Raw genomic sequence first — 14003 nt, forward strand, 5'->3', positions numbered from 1 at the left:
GCTTAAAAATCCAAATAAATTATTTCATATTTGAACCTGGAGGTAAGAGGGAGATATTGGAGTTTACTGGAAAATGTGACATGATCTGCCTTGTATTTTATGAAGATCAATTTGACAACTGAAAGGAGAATATCCTGGATTGGTGAGAAACTTGAGTTAGGAAGAAAAATCAGAAGGTAAAAACAAATGTGAACTTTGAATTAAGAAGAGATCAAACTATGAAAAAAAACAGAGTCTTTGAAAGGAAATCATTCTTTCCCTCTCTCCTCACCCCAACTTGTCTGTAGCAGAGTGATGACATTGTCAGAGAAGAGAAGAAGACATATACAAGAGCTATTGTGAAGGTTCAATTGACAAGACTTGGCAACAGATTAAATATGAAGCATGAGAGAAAGTAAGAAATCAAGGGTGAAACCTTTATTATAAACCTCTGTCCCTGGGAAGATAGTAATAGAGAAAATTGAGAGGAGGAAATTTGAAGAAAAAATCACAAACTGAATTTTGGACATGTTACATTGAATATTACCTACAGGGCACCTGGTTCAAGATTCAGCATCAGAAAGTATCTTTGATCTTTCTTCTTAAGTTACATTTAAGTCCATGTCTTACAAGGCCATGTCTTTCTGATTTAAGTTATTACTGTTCCTGATAGAGAGTAGGAATAAGGCAGAAAGCCTCTTTCTTTCCACGATGGAAAAAGAAGCTAAGTCTTCAAAAAGTCCATCAAAGAGCATCACCTTATTTTTAATAGCCAAAGGAAAGAACAGTTGATCCTCATTCAACTAATAATGAGTTCCTTGTATCCTAAAAATTGTCATCAATGCCTCATTTCTGTCTCTTCATTATTTTAATACTGGTGGGGTGGAGGGATTTGGGGCAGGGAAACAAAGAAGGATGAATCTCTCCAATCTGATTAGGAGTTAACAATGAATGACCTTTCTCCCATAATTTCATTGTTGATTGTGAAAGTTCACAATTTGATCAAGGATACCATCAAATGATAACATGAACATACTATTAAAAGGTTTAATCAGTTGTTTTTTTTTTTTAAAAAGGGAATACAGACAGACAGGGGGATAGAAGCAGAGGAGCCTCTTCAATCACTGGATGTTTGAAGGATGACTGAAGGTAAAGGGATGATGAATGTTACTAAAGGATCATGATCCACCAGTATGACTTCCTCCCTTAATCCCTGACCCAGTTAAAATTGGCCCAAATCCTTGTCTCCCATCTTCAAACATATTTCTCCTGAGAAACCTATTCCTGTCTGACCAGCACTCCCCTCTGACTCTTTGCAATCATGTGATGCCAATCATCACTCAGGGGAACTAGAACTGGTACATAGTGGCTAACCACAGGTTAGAACTTAATCAGAAGCATCCTTTGATATCCCTTGCAGGATTTACAGGAATCCTCTTAATACTTGAAAATGGAGTCAAGTTGCTTGCAAGTGAACTGTGCGGTTGTGGCTGAAAGAGAGAGAGAGAGAGAGAGAGAGAGAGAGAGAGAGAGAGAGAGAGAGAGAGAGAGAGAGAGAGAAAGAAAGAGAAAGAAATGGAGAGTTTTTGTTTTTCTGATCTTTTGTCAATTCTATCCTGCTCACAGCACTAGCTTCTGTTTCAGTCCTTAACAGCAATTATGGGTCTTAGAGGGGGTTTCACAAAAGAACAAGACAGATCAGTAATGCATAAAATAAAAGACCTCTCATTACACCACATTTTAACTCAAACAAAGATCTAAAGCAAAACACCCAGGACAGCACGAATAAGGAAGAAAAGACACAACCAGTTCAGAAATCAGGTTTTTGAATGCTCTGATCTTCAGGTCTCAAAAGAAGGAGGAGAGTGGCATCTGTGCTGCCTTCAAGCCTGGCATATGTCTCTCCACTCATCTCTCCATGGACTCCAATAGACTACTTCTCTTCTATTCATAAGATGTTAGATTCAAAATAACCTTCATTCCAGGAAAGTTCTCTAAGGTCAATGAGGGTCATGGATTTTATTTGTAGTATTGGCAGTGGGAGCTGCCCAAGAGACCCTCTATCAATTGATTTACTCCCAAAACCAGTTGAAACAAGTATAGAAGATGATGAACTAGTATCAAGCAAAATGAAGTATTATTATGTTAAAGTATAAAGAAATGTCAACACTGTTGCCCCTTCAGAATGAATGAAATTTTTATTTAGTCCAGTTTGCTGGAATCAGAAAGAATCTAGTCATTTCTGGTCAAAGGATTGACCATGTTCCCAGGAGCTTTTAAAAGCAAGACATAGCTTAATAACAAGAAAGTTCAGGGAGGAAATGGATGCAAAAAATGTGAACTGTGAATTAAGAAGAAATCAAACTATGAAAGAAAACAGAGTCTTTGAGAGGAAATCATTCTTTCCCTCTCTCCCCCAACCCCAACTCATCTATCAAGAAATGCAATCGTCTCACTTAGTTGGAGACACTATATTCAGTAGGGAAGAGGTCAAGTGAGTAAGAGCACAAGACCAAGAGTTTTGTGACTTAAGAAGGTTAGCTCTGGTTTTCCAGTGAGAGATGACCTATGGAATACAATAGTCTGAAGGAGCCAATCTAGCCCCACTAAGGAGAAAGGCAGAACCCTTTGAGTTCAGAAGGGGGAAGTGCTGGGACTATTAATATTCCTTTCTCATGTGTCTCTGTACTTATAGTGAATGCAATGTGTGGGCTCATTCTTCCATCTTGATGTGTGTATTTATTAGAAAATAGATTCCAAATTTATTGTTACTATTATTCTTACTATGGCATTACACCAAATATCTTTTCTTGAGTGGAAATTTTGGGGCTATAAATAGCATAGACACAAATAAATATATCCAATGTATAAAGAAATTAAATATAAACTGAATATAATTTTGTTAGTGTTTATAAATTAAATACAAAATTTATGTAAGTACATAAGTTGAAATTGCTTTGAAGTTGCATGCAGTTGTCCCACTGGGGATTCAAGTTTTGTGTGTGAGTTTGATGTATGCTGAGGGTGGGGAGAAGAGTAGTTCAGAGGGGTGCTACTTATTTAAAAAAAAAAGAAAACATTATCATCTAAGCATATGATTGTTTTACTCTTGCTGATGTTAAGCACTTATTTACATACCAGACATGGTGAGATAAAAATGCAGTGATTGAAACAATCTCTACTCAAGTGAGTTTATATTCTAATGGAGCAGTCAAAGAAAAAGGCATATATAAGTAAAAGTAGAAAAATTATAAAGAAAATTAATAAATATGAAACACAAGGCAGTAGTTTATAGGATCAGAAAAGATTTAATTTAGTTTGGAAGTTGGTACTTTATAACTGAATCTTATTTTGCAAGGCAATGGGGTTAAGTGACTTGTCCAAGGTCACATAGATAATTATTAAGTGTCTAAGGCAGGATTTAAACTCAGGTCCTCCTGACTCTAGGGCCAGTGCTCTATCCACTGTGCTACCCAGCTACCCCTTTATAACTGAATCTTGAAGGAAGAAATCGACTACGAGGGAAAAGTGAGGAGATAATTTATTCAAGCATGGGAGATACTCAATGCAAAAACATGAGAGATAGAGTTTCAAGTGTGAGGAAAAGAAAGAAAATCATTTTGATTTTTACAGAGTACAAAAACGGGAGTGATGTCTAATGAGGCTGAGAAGATAAGTTGAGGTCAGGTTGAAAGAACTTTAGAGACTAAACATAGAAGTTTGTTTGATCCTAGAGGTAATAGGAAGTCATTGGAGTTGTTTGGAGAGGGGAGTGAGATGATCAGAACTTGTTTAAGGAAAATCTCTTTGGCAGCAGTGTGGAAGACGGATGAAAGTTAAGAGCTGAGTCAAGGAACCCAAATGGGAGGTGAGAGTTGATAAGGGCCTGAACTCAAGGTGATATCTGTGAGAGCAAAGAGAAGAGATTTTATTTAAGATATTTTGTGGAGGTATAAATAGCAAGATTTGAGAATAATTTGATAGGTGGGGTGAGATGATGCTGAGATCATGAATCCAGGAACCTAGAATGATGATGGTATTTCCAACAAAAAGAGGGAGGTTTAGAAGAAGGGGAGGATGTGGAGGAAAGAGTTCTGTTTTCAACCTTTCGAATTTAGTATGTCTATAGGATATCAAGTTTCATGTCTAATTAGTGATGAGGAATTAAGAGATGGGAAGATAGACCCATAGCATATAGGATATATATGAGAAAATGACTCTGTCCCTCTCTCATATAGATAGATAGATAGATAGATAGAGAGAGAGAGAGAGAGAGAGAGAGAGAGAGAGGGAGATAGATGTGTAAGGGAAATTAGATATATATGTGTTTGTGTGTCTGTGTGTGTGTTTATTTCTGTATATATAATTATTTAAAGATTCTATAGAGATCTAATTCAAGAGGCCCAACAAAACTAAATAGGGAATTCAAGCATGAGTTTTTGAAGTTTTCATAAAATATTAAGGAAGAGATGTTAGGCAGAAAGAGGGGTTATACTTAATGCCCAGAGCAATGTCTGTCTGACTCAAGTGAGTCTGGGGTTTTTTGTTCTATCACAGGAGTTTCATCAAATACATGCAAAAATGCCCAACAACGTTGTCTGTAAGGAGAAAGAAAAGAGTCATAGGAGAAAATATCAGTACCTAACCCTGGGGAAACTAAGAAGTGAACTAATCAATTAATCAATGAGCATTTATTAAATGTCTGGTATGCGCTAAGACCTGTTCTGAGTACTGGGGTTAAAAACTAAAAAAGTAAAGAGTTCTATATCCTCAAGAAAATTTATATTCTTTGGAGGAAAATAGCATAGACACAAATAAATATATCCAATGTATAAAGAAATTAAATATAAACTGAATATAATTTTGTTAGTGTTTATAAATTAAATACAAAATTTATGTAAGTACATAAGTTGAATATAGATTTATGCAGGCATATAGAAATTAAATACAAGTTGAATATAAATTTATGTAAGCATGTAGAAATTAAATATAATTTGAATATAAATTTATATAACTGTATAGAAATTAAATATAAATTTGCATCAGTATATAGAAATTAAATAAATTAAATTTTAAAAGTTCTTTATGGGGGTAAAGCAATAGAAGCTAGGAGGATCAGGAAAGCCTCTATAAAGAAGACACACTTGAAGAGAGCTGTGAAGGAAAAAAAGGAATTTAAAAGTCAGAGATGAGGTGGAAGCCAAGGGACATTCATCATTCAAACTGTATCATCATGGTCCTGTAGAGGTGCTGAGCACTGAGGGATTTCTTAAGCTAAGACAAAATTGTTGGTGATTCATTTGGTCATTGTTGTAGAGGTTTCAGCTATCTTTAACATGTAAATGATCTTAGTTGTTAGCCCTGAGATTTGAGAAGGATATGACTGCTTTGCTGTGATCTCTTACATACATCTACTACATGGGCAAGTCTTGCTGTGTTTCAAAAAGTCAGGAAAGTCACAGATATCTTTTGCTCTCTTTAAGTTAGGCTACATTTGATATTGCCTCAGTCTCTAGAAGTTAATCTTCTAGCATTAGAAGAATGGGATGATCAAGTCTAGCTTAGACATCCAAGAATTGCCAATTGGATATAGCACCTCTCTGAGACTCCAACCAATCAACCTCAGATGTGGTCTGAAAGTCCTGGATGCATAGCATATTGTTTCAGACATGCAGCTTCATTTTGGATGAGAATAAGTATTGAATCCATCCCCAAGGCACCCAACAACTTTTTACCACTGGCATTTATTTGTCATTAACTAGTAGAAGTAAAACAATATCTTTCCCAAAAATAAGAGACCTATCTCCAAGGAAGGCCCCACATATAGAGGGTGGGCAGAATGTGGGAGGAACAGACTAAATAGGTCAGATGTTGACAGCTTTGTGGTTAGACCCCTTGGATAAGAAGCATGTTCCCTGAATCAGTTTCAGAAACTTGAAACTGGTTTAATATAGGCCCCATATTGCAGAGTCCTAAATAAATAAGTCATGGATCTTTGTATAGAAAGAGGATTCCATTGCCTCTGCTATGAATATAGCAGCAGTATACTATCACAACACATTACAAAAAAAGTATACTTTGGGACAATAACACATGGTATTCCACTAATACACTCCACCTCTCATTTCCTCCCCTTCCACCCCTCATGAAAAACAGGATCCATCAAGTGTCTTTATTAATAGCCTTGTTCAGTACGACCTTTAGTTAAGAGAGACTTAACCTTGAGTTAAAAATTGGGGAACTATGAACAGTACAAAATGTTCTTTATCCTCCATGACAGGGAGGGAGGGAGGAAGTAAAAGAGCCAAGAGGAGGCAAAACCAGGAAAAGATTGTTCCATTTTTTTTAAAATTACTGATGAATAATTTAGTCAAATGAGCCTGTGAATGTTAGACAATATTGCATTACAAAATAAATCAATTATGATGGGGTGGCAGGATAGGAGGGGGAGAAAGAAATCTCAGCTCATTGAAAAACATTGCAAACTCTGGTGATTTTTCCTTTATTAAAAAAAAGTGAAATCTCATTTAAATAAGAATCTGTTACAATTGCTACAAAGTCATTCCAGTGATTTCTTAATAGAACAGCCCCCCCCAAAAAACCCTGTCTGCCAGCCACTGGTATTATCTTTTTCGATTAAAATTCTTCTCCTGTTGTTGGAAGGTTAACTTTGAACTCACAAAGCAGTGTAGCACATAGGAGTTGTGGAGTTAGTTGTCTGTAAATATGCATAAATTAGCATTCACTCAGCCCACGTGGGTTCTCCTAGGATGCCTGTGAGCTCCACCAATGAAACTACAGCTAGGGTGTAGTTGGATGTTCCTTTGTCCAATGGAAGGGAAAAGATAATGTTACTTGGCTTGGAATAAGATCCTCAGTGGCTTTTTTTTTTAATAATACAAAACTGAAAATAAAAAAAATCCATCTGTTATGACGGCAGTTATGAAATTGGGACCTTAACAGAGTAATCGTTTTCCATGTCACTGTGCAGGGCCAAGTCACTCACAGGAAATGATTGGTATGTGATATGAGGGGTACTGGAGTCCAGTACCCGAAAATATGACTCCTCCTATTTCATCCTGTCCCCACCTGGGTTATTCCATACCTGAAATACTAGTCATTAGTTCTTCTGCCAGGTTTAAGAGTTATTCTCTTCTCATCATTCTCCCTTAAAAGACAAATAGTTCTGGCTAACTGAAACTTAATTTCCTTTAGCAGAAAGTAGTTGGTCCATTATGTTTGCTCATCCTTGGCCTGAGAAAACAGGTCAAGAACCCTGAAGGGACAGAGGCTACAGAGGTTGAAGTCCAACAGTCAGAATGCGTGAGAGGAGAGATAAACAAATTTGGTCTGCTTTCCAATTGGACTCAAAACGGGGTCAGGTCTCATTCCACCCACACTTTAAGAAGCAAAATGGCTATACTACCACACCTATCCTCACCAACTCATAATCCAGCCTTCCAAATTCACCAACAATTCAAACCCATTTAAGCCCTTTTAATCTAAATGTTTGTTTTGTGTATGTAAATTTCCTGGCCACTAGAAATATAAAGATAATTTTTTAAAACAACCCCTTCTTCAAGAAAGTAGTTTAATGTTCCCCCAAGACTTGAAATGAGAGATACAGGCATAAAACTGAGGGCTGGTGTAGTAGTGGGGATAGAGGAAGAGAGGAAGGGAGAGTATTCTGCTACTACCAGGTCTAATCCTTTGCAAAAATTATGTAGGAAGTTATCCTTAAATGCCCTTTCCCAAGATATAATATTTGTGTATCTAAGGATACAGGATGGGGAAGATGGTACACTGAAAAAAAAATAGCTGCCGTTGCAGTTAGGATTCAAATACTGTTTCTGACACAAACTCCCTGTGTGACCATAGACAAGTAACTTAGCTGCATGTAAGTATTCCAGGCAAATCAATAGGATTAGAAGTACATATCTATATCTATCTCTATCTCTATCTCTCTCTCTCTCTCTCTCTCTCTCTCTCTCTCTCTCTCTCTCTCTATATATATATATATATATATATATATATATACATATATATACATACATATATATGTTTATATGCAAATATGTATGTATATTAAATATATATTTTAAGTCATAATATGCATATAAAATTTATTTTCCAACTACATGCAAAGACAGCTTTCATCATTCATTCTTCTGTTAGATTTTGAGTTCCACATTTATCTTTCCACATTTCCTTTCCCTCCTCCCTTCTCCCAATAGCAAGCAATGTGATATGTTATATATGGTCAACTATGTTAAACATTTTTTCACATTAGACATTTTGTGAAAGAAGAATCAGAGCAAAAGGAAAAAATCATTGGACTGAGAAAAAAGCATAAAACATAAAATAAAATTTAAAAAATGGAATTTAGTATGCTTTAATCTGAAATGAGACTCTATACTTCTTTCTCCGAGTGTGGATGGTATTTTCCATCTCAAGTCCTTTAGAATTGTCTTTGATCGCTGAATTGCTCAGAAGAGTTAAGTCTATCATAAATGATCATCTCACATTGTTGCTGTTAATATGTACAATGTTCTCTTGGTTCTGCTCACTTCAGTTAGCATCAGTTCATATAAGTCTCTCCAGATTTTTCAAAGTCCACTAGTTCATGATTTTTTACAAAACAATAGTATTCCATCACATTCATATACCACAACTTGTTTAGCCATTCCATAATTGATGGGTATTCACTCAATTTCCAGTCTTTGTCACCACAAAAAAAGCTGCTATAATTAGTTTTGTACATGTGGGGTTTTTATTCTCTTTTGCGTACAGATTTATTGCCCTTTGAGCATAGTACCAATTTGCTCTCCAGAGTGGCTGGAGAAGTTCACAACTCCACCTATAGTGCATTAGCGCCTCAGTTTTCCCACATCCCCTCCAGCATTGATCATTTTCCTTTTTTTTTTTGTTACATTGATCAATATGATAGATGTGAGATGGTATTTCAGAGTTGTTTTAATTTGCATTTCCCTAATCAAAATTGATTCAGAATATATTTTTCATATAAAAATAGATAGCTTTAATTTCTTCATCTGAAAACTGACTGTCCACATACAGGCAAGTGATGAAGCAGCAGGTATAGATATACTGAGAGTTGTGGTCATAGCCCTGCACATAGGTGGCCCAGGGCCATAAATTTATTTCTCCACTGAAATCAACAGTGAGATTCAGCAGTCCCCTAGGTGACTGAGCAGCCCTTTTGCAGATTGCACTGCTCACCTCCTGATGTGAGGAAGGGGCCAGAAAAGGTGCTCTAAAAATTGTCTACTTACCCGACCCTGGTGTGGTTCTGTGACAAGAGGTGAATCCCACAGTTCAGTCGAGACAGAAAAAAATCTACAAATTTATTCAAAGAAGAATCCATTCACCATCAGTGCATGGTGGGCACACTTAAAGATAACACAAGATCCAATAGGCCTGAAAGATGAATAGCTCTTGTTGAAAGACAATACAGCAGGTATGGTATTCAATTAGCAGCCCTGAGTGTAACAAGGTTGGCAAATGAAGAAATGCTTACTGAAGTTGGAGCTAGATAAATATTTTTTCTGGGGTGGACGCAATGAAAAGGAATGCCATGAAGCAGGGGTAGGTTTTGCAATCAAAACCAATCTAGTCAGCATTCTTGATTATCTACCAAAAAGATGAATAACAATGAGATTGCCATTTCCAGAAAATGTCATGTCACTATCATCAGTGACTATGCTCTTATTATGACAAACAGTGATGAAGCTACAGAAAAATTTTATGAAGACCTGGAGAGCCATATCATCAATGTACCAAAAGAAGACAAGCTTATAATTCTTGATGACTTTAATATTAGGGTAGGCTCAGATTACCAGACATGGCAGGGTGTCCTTGGGAGGAATGGAGTTGGAAAAAGCAACTGCATTGGTCAACTACTACTGAAGACTTGCTCATCTCATGACCTTCTCACTGCAAACACTGACTTTTGCTTACTTAAATGCATTAAAACTTCATAACAAACATTGGCATCTATTAAACTATGTGATTGTAAGAAGAGACAGACAGGATGTGAGAGTGACAAAGGCAATGTGTGGGGCAGAGTGCTAGCTAGACTGATCATAGACTCATCCTCTCTAAGCTAAATATCCACACTCAACCAAAGTGGCAGCCCCAAGGCAAAATGAATACTAGAAGAATTAATGTTAAGAAATTAGAGTGTCTTTCTTAGCAGGAACAGTGTGTTACTAACTTGGAATGAAAACTGAACCAAAACATAGTTGGCAACAGTGAAGCAGAAAAAGAGGGTGCAGCTTTCAGAGATCTGGTGTTCAGCACTGCTTTTTCACATCTGGGCCAGAACACCCACAAACACCAAAGCTGGTTTGATGAAAATGGTGGGGAAATACAGAAGCTGCTAAATGAAAAACAAAAACTCCACAGGATTTGCATTTCTAAGAAGGCAGCATTTAATTCCATTAAATGTAAAGTCCAATTGAAACTGAGAGAGTTACAGGACTCTTGGCTCAGTTAGAAGGAAGAAGAAATTCAATTTTATGCAGACAGTAACAAACCAAAGTGCTTTTATGATTCCCTGAAGGCTACATATGGGCCAAAGACATATGGTGCATTTCAAGTACCCAGTGCTAATGGATGCACATTAATTAACAATAGGGACTTGATCCTAGCAAAATGGACTGAACACTTCCATAGTGTTCTTTTTTTTGCAAGTGAACTTTCATTTATTATTACTATTATTAAAATAATTTTGTTATGAGTTAACATACTGCCCCCCCAACAAGATGAGAAACCTCAAGAATAGTGAGGGAGAGAAAAAAATGTACTTCAGTGTGTGTTCAGATTCCAAGGGCTCTGTCTCTGGGGTGAGTTGCTTTCTTTATCTTAAGTCCACCAGAGAAGTTGCTTCAATATTTTTCCTTCAGTTGCTATTACTAGCTGTACCTCTACTCTATTCCTCCCCACTCTCATTTATTCTATTCTATTCTCTCTCTCCTTTCATCCTGGCCCTGTCCAAAAGTGTGCTGTATCTGAGTACCCTCTCCCTCAATCTTCCCTCTCTTCTATCACTTATTCCCCCCTTCCCTCCCCCCATTCCCCCTTATCCCATTGCTATCTTCTAATTTTTCTCTAGGATAAGATAGATTTCCTTTCCCTATTAAGTGCATATGTTATTTCTTCTCTGAGCCATTTCTGATGGGAATGAAGGCTCACTTATTCCCCCTTGCCTTCCCCCTTTCCACTTCATTGAAAAAGCTTTTTCTTGACTCTTATGTGAAATTTCGTAGCTTCTTCTTCATCTCTTTTCCCTTCCTCCCAGTACTTTCCTTTATCACCCGATGATTCCATCTTTTTACTATATTATACCATTATATTCTGCTCCTTACTGTTTCCTGTCTATATGTGCTCCTTCTAACAGCTCTTATAAATGAGAAAGTTCATATGAGTTATCAATATCTCCTTCCCATGCAGGAATACAAGCAGTTCAATAGCATTAAGTTCCTCATAGTTAGTCCTACTCATCCACCCCTCTGTGGTTCACCATAGTCCTGTACTTAGAATTCAAACTTTCTGTTCAACTCTGGTTGTTTCAGTAAGAAAGTTTGAAAGGTCCCTGTTTCATTGAAAGTCCATCTTTTCCACTGAAAGAGGATGTTCAGTTTTGTTGGGTTGTAAACCAAGATCTTTTGCCTTCCGGAATATCATATTCCAATCCCTACAAACCATTAATGTAGATGCTGTGTAAACCTGACTATGGAACCTTGGTAGTTGAATTGTTTGTTTCTGGCAGCTTTTAGAATTTTCTCTTTGATTTGGGAGTTTTGGAATTTGACTATAATATTCCTGGAAGTATTTCTTTTGGAATCTCTTTCAGGAGGTGACTGGTGAATTCCCTCAATTTCTATTTTACCCTCTTCTTAGGATCTCAAGGCAATTTTCCTGTATTATTTCTTGAAAAAAGAAGTCTAGGCCCTTTTCCTGTTCGTGGCTTTCAGATAGCCCTGTAATTTTTAAATTATGTCTACTGGATCTGTTTTCGAGGTTGGTTGGTTGTTTCCAATGAGATATTTCACATTTTCTTCTAATTTTTGGCTTTTGGGGAAGAGTTTTATTTCTTCCTCATTTCTGGCAAAGTCATCAGCTTCCCTTAGTTCCATTTTGCATTTGAAGGAGTTATTTTCTTCAGAGAGCTTTTTTATTTCTCCTTTTCCAGCTGGCCAATTCTGCTTTTTAAGGCATTCTTCTCCTCATTTACCTTTTGTTTTACTTTTTTCCATTGGGCCTAAACTGGTTTTTAACATATTATTTTATTCAGTATTTTTTGTATTTCTTTCACCAAGCTGTTGATTTGGTTTTCATGATTTTTCTGCATCACTCTCATTTCTCCTCCCAATTTTTCCTCTACCTCCCTTAATTGCTTTTCAAAGTCTTTTTTGAGCTCATCCATAGTCTCAACCCATTTTATATTTCTCTTGGAGGTTTTGGATACAGAAGCTTCAATTTGTCATCATTTGAATACGTGTTTTGGTCTTCCATGGGACTAAAGTAATTTTCCATGGTCATATTCTTCTTTTTCAGTTGTTTACTCATTTCCTCAGTCCAAAACTAATTTACAGCACTTCCAAGGCTTTGAGTTTTTTTGGGTGGGAGACCCCACTGAGATCTTTATTCCTCCAAGGTCTTATGCTCTCTTACCAGTGCTTTGATATGTAGATGACCATAGCACTTCCCTCTGCCCTGGAGCTGTAAGGAGGAGTCCTTAGTGGCTATCTTAGTATGGAAGCCCAAACTGCAACCTGGATCTGAGTGCGGGCAAACAGCAGAGTGTTACCCCAAGGGAAAGCAGAGAAATTTCTGCATTCTTCCCTGACCACCCCCCCTTACCGTCTGTGGGCTATGCTCTATCGGTGCAGACTACTTTCTCCAGATTCTTGCTGCAGGTTCTGTGGTCAGTGCTCCCTGACTCCACACTCATTCTGGTATAGCAGAATTCTCTCCCTGCCCCTTCAAGCTGTTCCATGGCTGTTCTGTGACCGGAGCTTTTTCCAACTCCCAGTTCTGGTGAAACACACCTTTCCCATGGAACTTCTGAGTTATCTTGGACTGTGAGAATGTATCACTCAATCTTTCTGTGGGTTTTACCACTCTAAATTTTGGCTAGATTCATAATTTGTTGGGTTTTTTGGAGTTTAGGGGGGAAAGGAGTTCCCAGGAAGTGCTGCCTTCATGCCACCATCTTAGTTCCACCCCCATAGTGTTCTTCAGAGATCACCTTCAATCAATGAAGAAGTCATAGACTGCTTACCTAAAGTTGAAGTCAATCAGTCCCTAATTGAAGTTCCAATTGAAGAAGAGGTTTTGAATGTCATTAGGATCCTTTCAAATGTCAAAGCACCTGGTGTTGATTCTATTCTAGCTGAGATCTACAAAGTGGGGGACCCATTGCTCACACAAAATCTAACTGAAATTTTCCAGGTTATGTGGCATAAAGAGGTTATCCCCCACAAATTCAAGGATGCATCCATTATCCATCTCTATAAAGATAACAGAAATAGATTGTCCTGTGACAATCATGGATATTTCTCTTTTAGTCATTGCTGGTGAGATTCTTGCCAGAGTCCTTCTCAATAGGCTGATCCTTCACCTGGAAGTTTGTCACCTCCCAGAGAGCCAATGTGGCTTCAGAAAGGGTCATGGAACAGTAGATATGGGGTGCTGCCCAACAACTCCAGGAAAAATGCCAGGAACAGAGCAGAGGTCTCCATACAAACATTAATAGATCTGACCAAGGTCTTTGATACCATCAGTCACAAGGTTTATGGAAAATTATGTCAAAATTTGGTTGCCCAGGTAAGTTCATTAGTATTGTATCTCAATTTCATGATGATGTACAAGCCCCAGTTCTGGATAGTAAATGATGCCCTCAAGATTTCCCAGTCACCAATAGAGTAAGACAAGGATATGTCCTTGCTTGCATACTTTATAGCATGATGTTTTCAGCCATCTTATCAAATGCCTTCAGTGAG

The 14003-nt window shown here is 37.4% G+C and overlaps 1 long non-coding RNA gene across 1 annotated transcript in view; it reads right to left on the minus strand.

The window, feature by feature from the left end:
• Window positions 1–9481, minus strand: part of LOC141504224 (uncharacterized) — a 103896-nt gene extending 94415 nt beyond the window's left edge. The window contains exon 1 of the long non-coding RNA XR_012473247.1: window positions 9270–9481. This is a non-coding gene — a long non-coding RNA (uncharacterized LOC141504224). The remainder of the gene's footprint in view (window positions 1–9269) is intronic.
• Window positions 9482–14003: the final 4522 nt, after the last annotated feature.

Source organism: Macrotis lagotis, chromosome 1, assembly GCF_037893015.1.
Source record: "Macrotis lagotis isolate mMagLag1 chromosome 1, bilby.v1.9.chrom.fasta, whole genome shotgun sequence".
Lineage (NCBI taxonomy): Eukaryota > Metazoa > Chordata > Mammalia > Peramelemorphia > Peramelidae > Macrotis > Macrotis lagotis.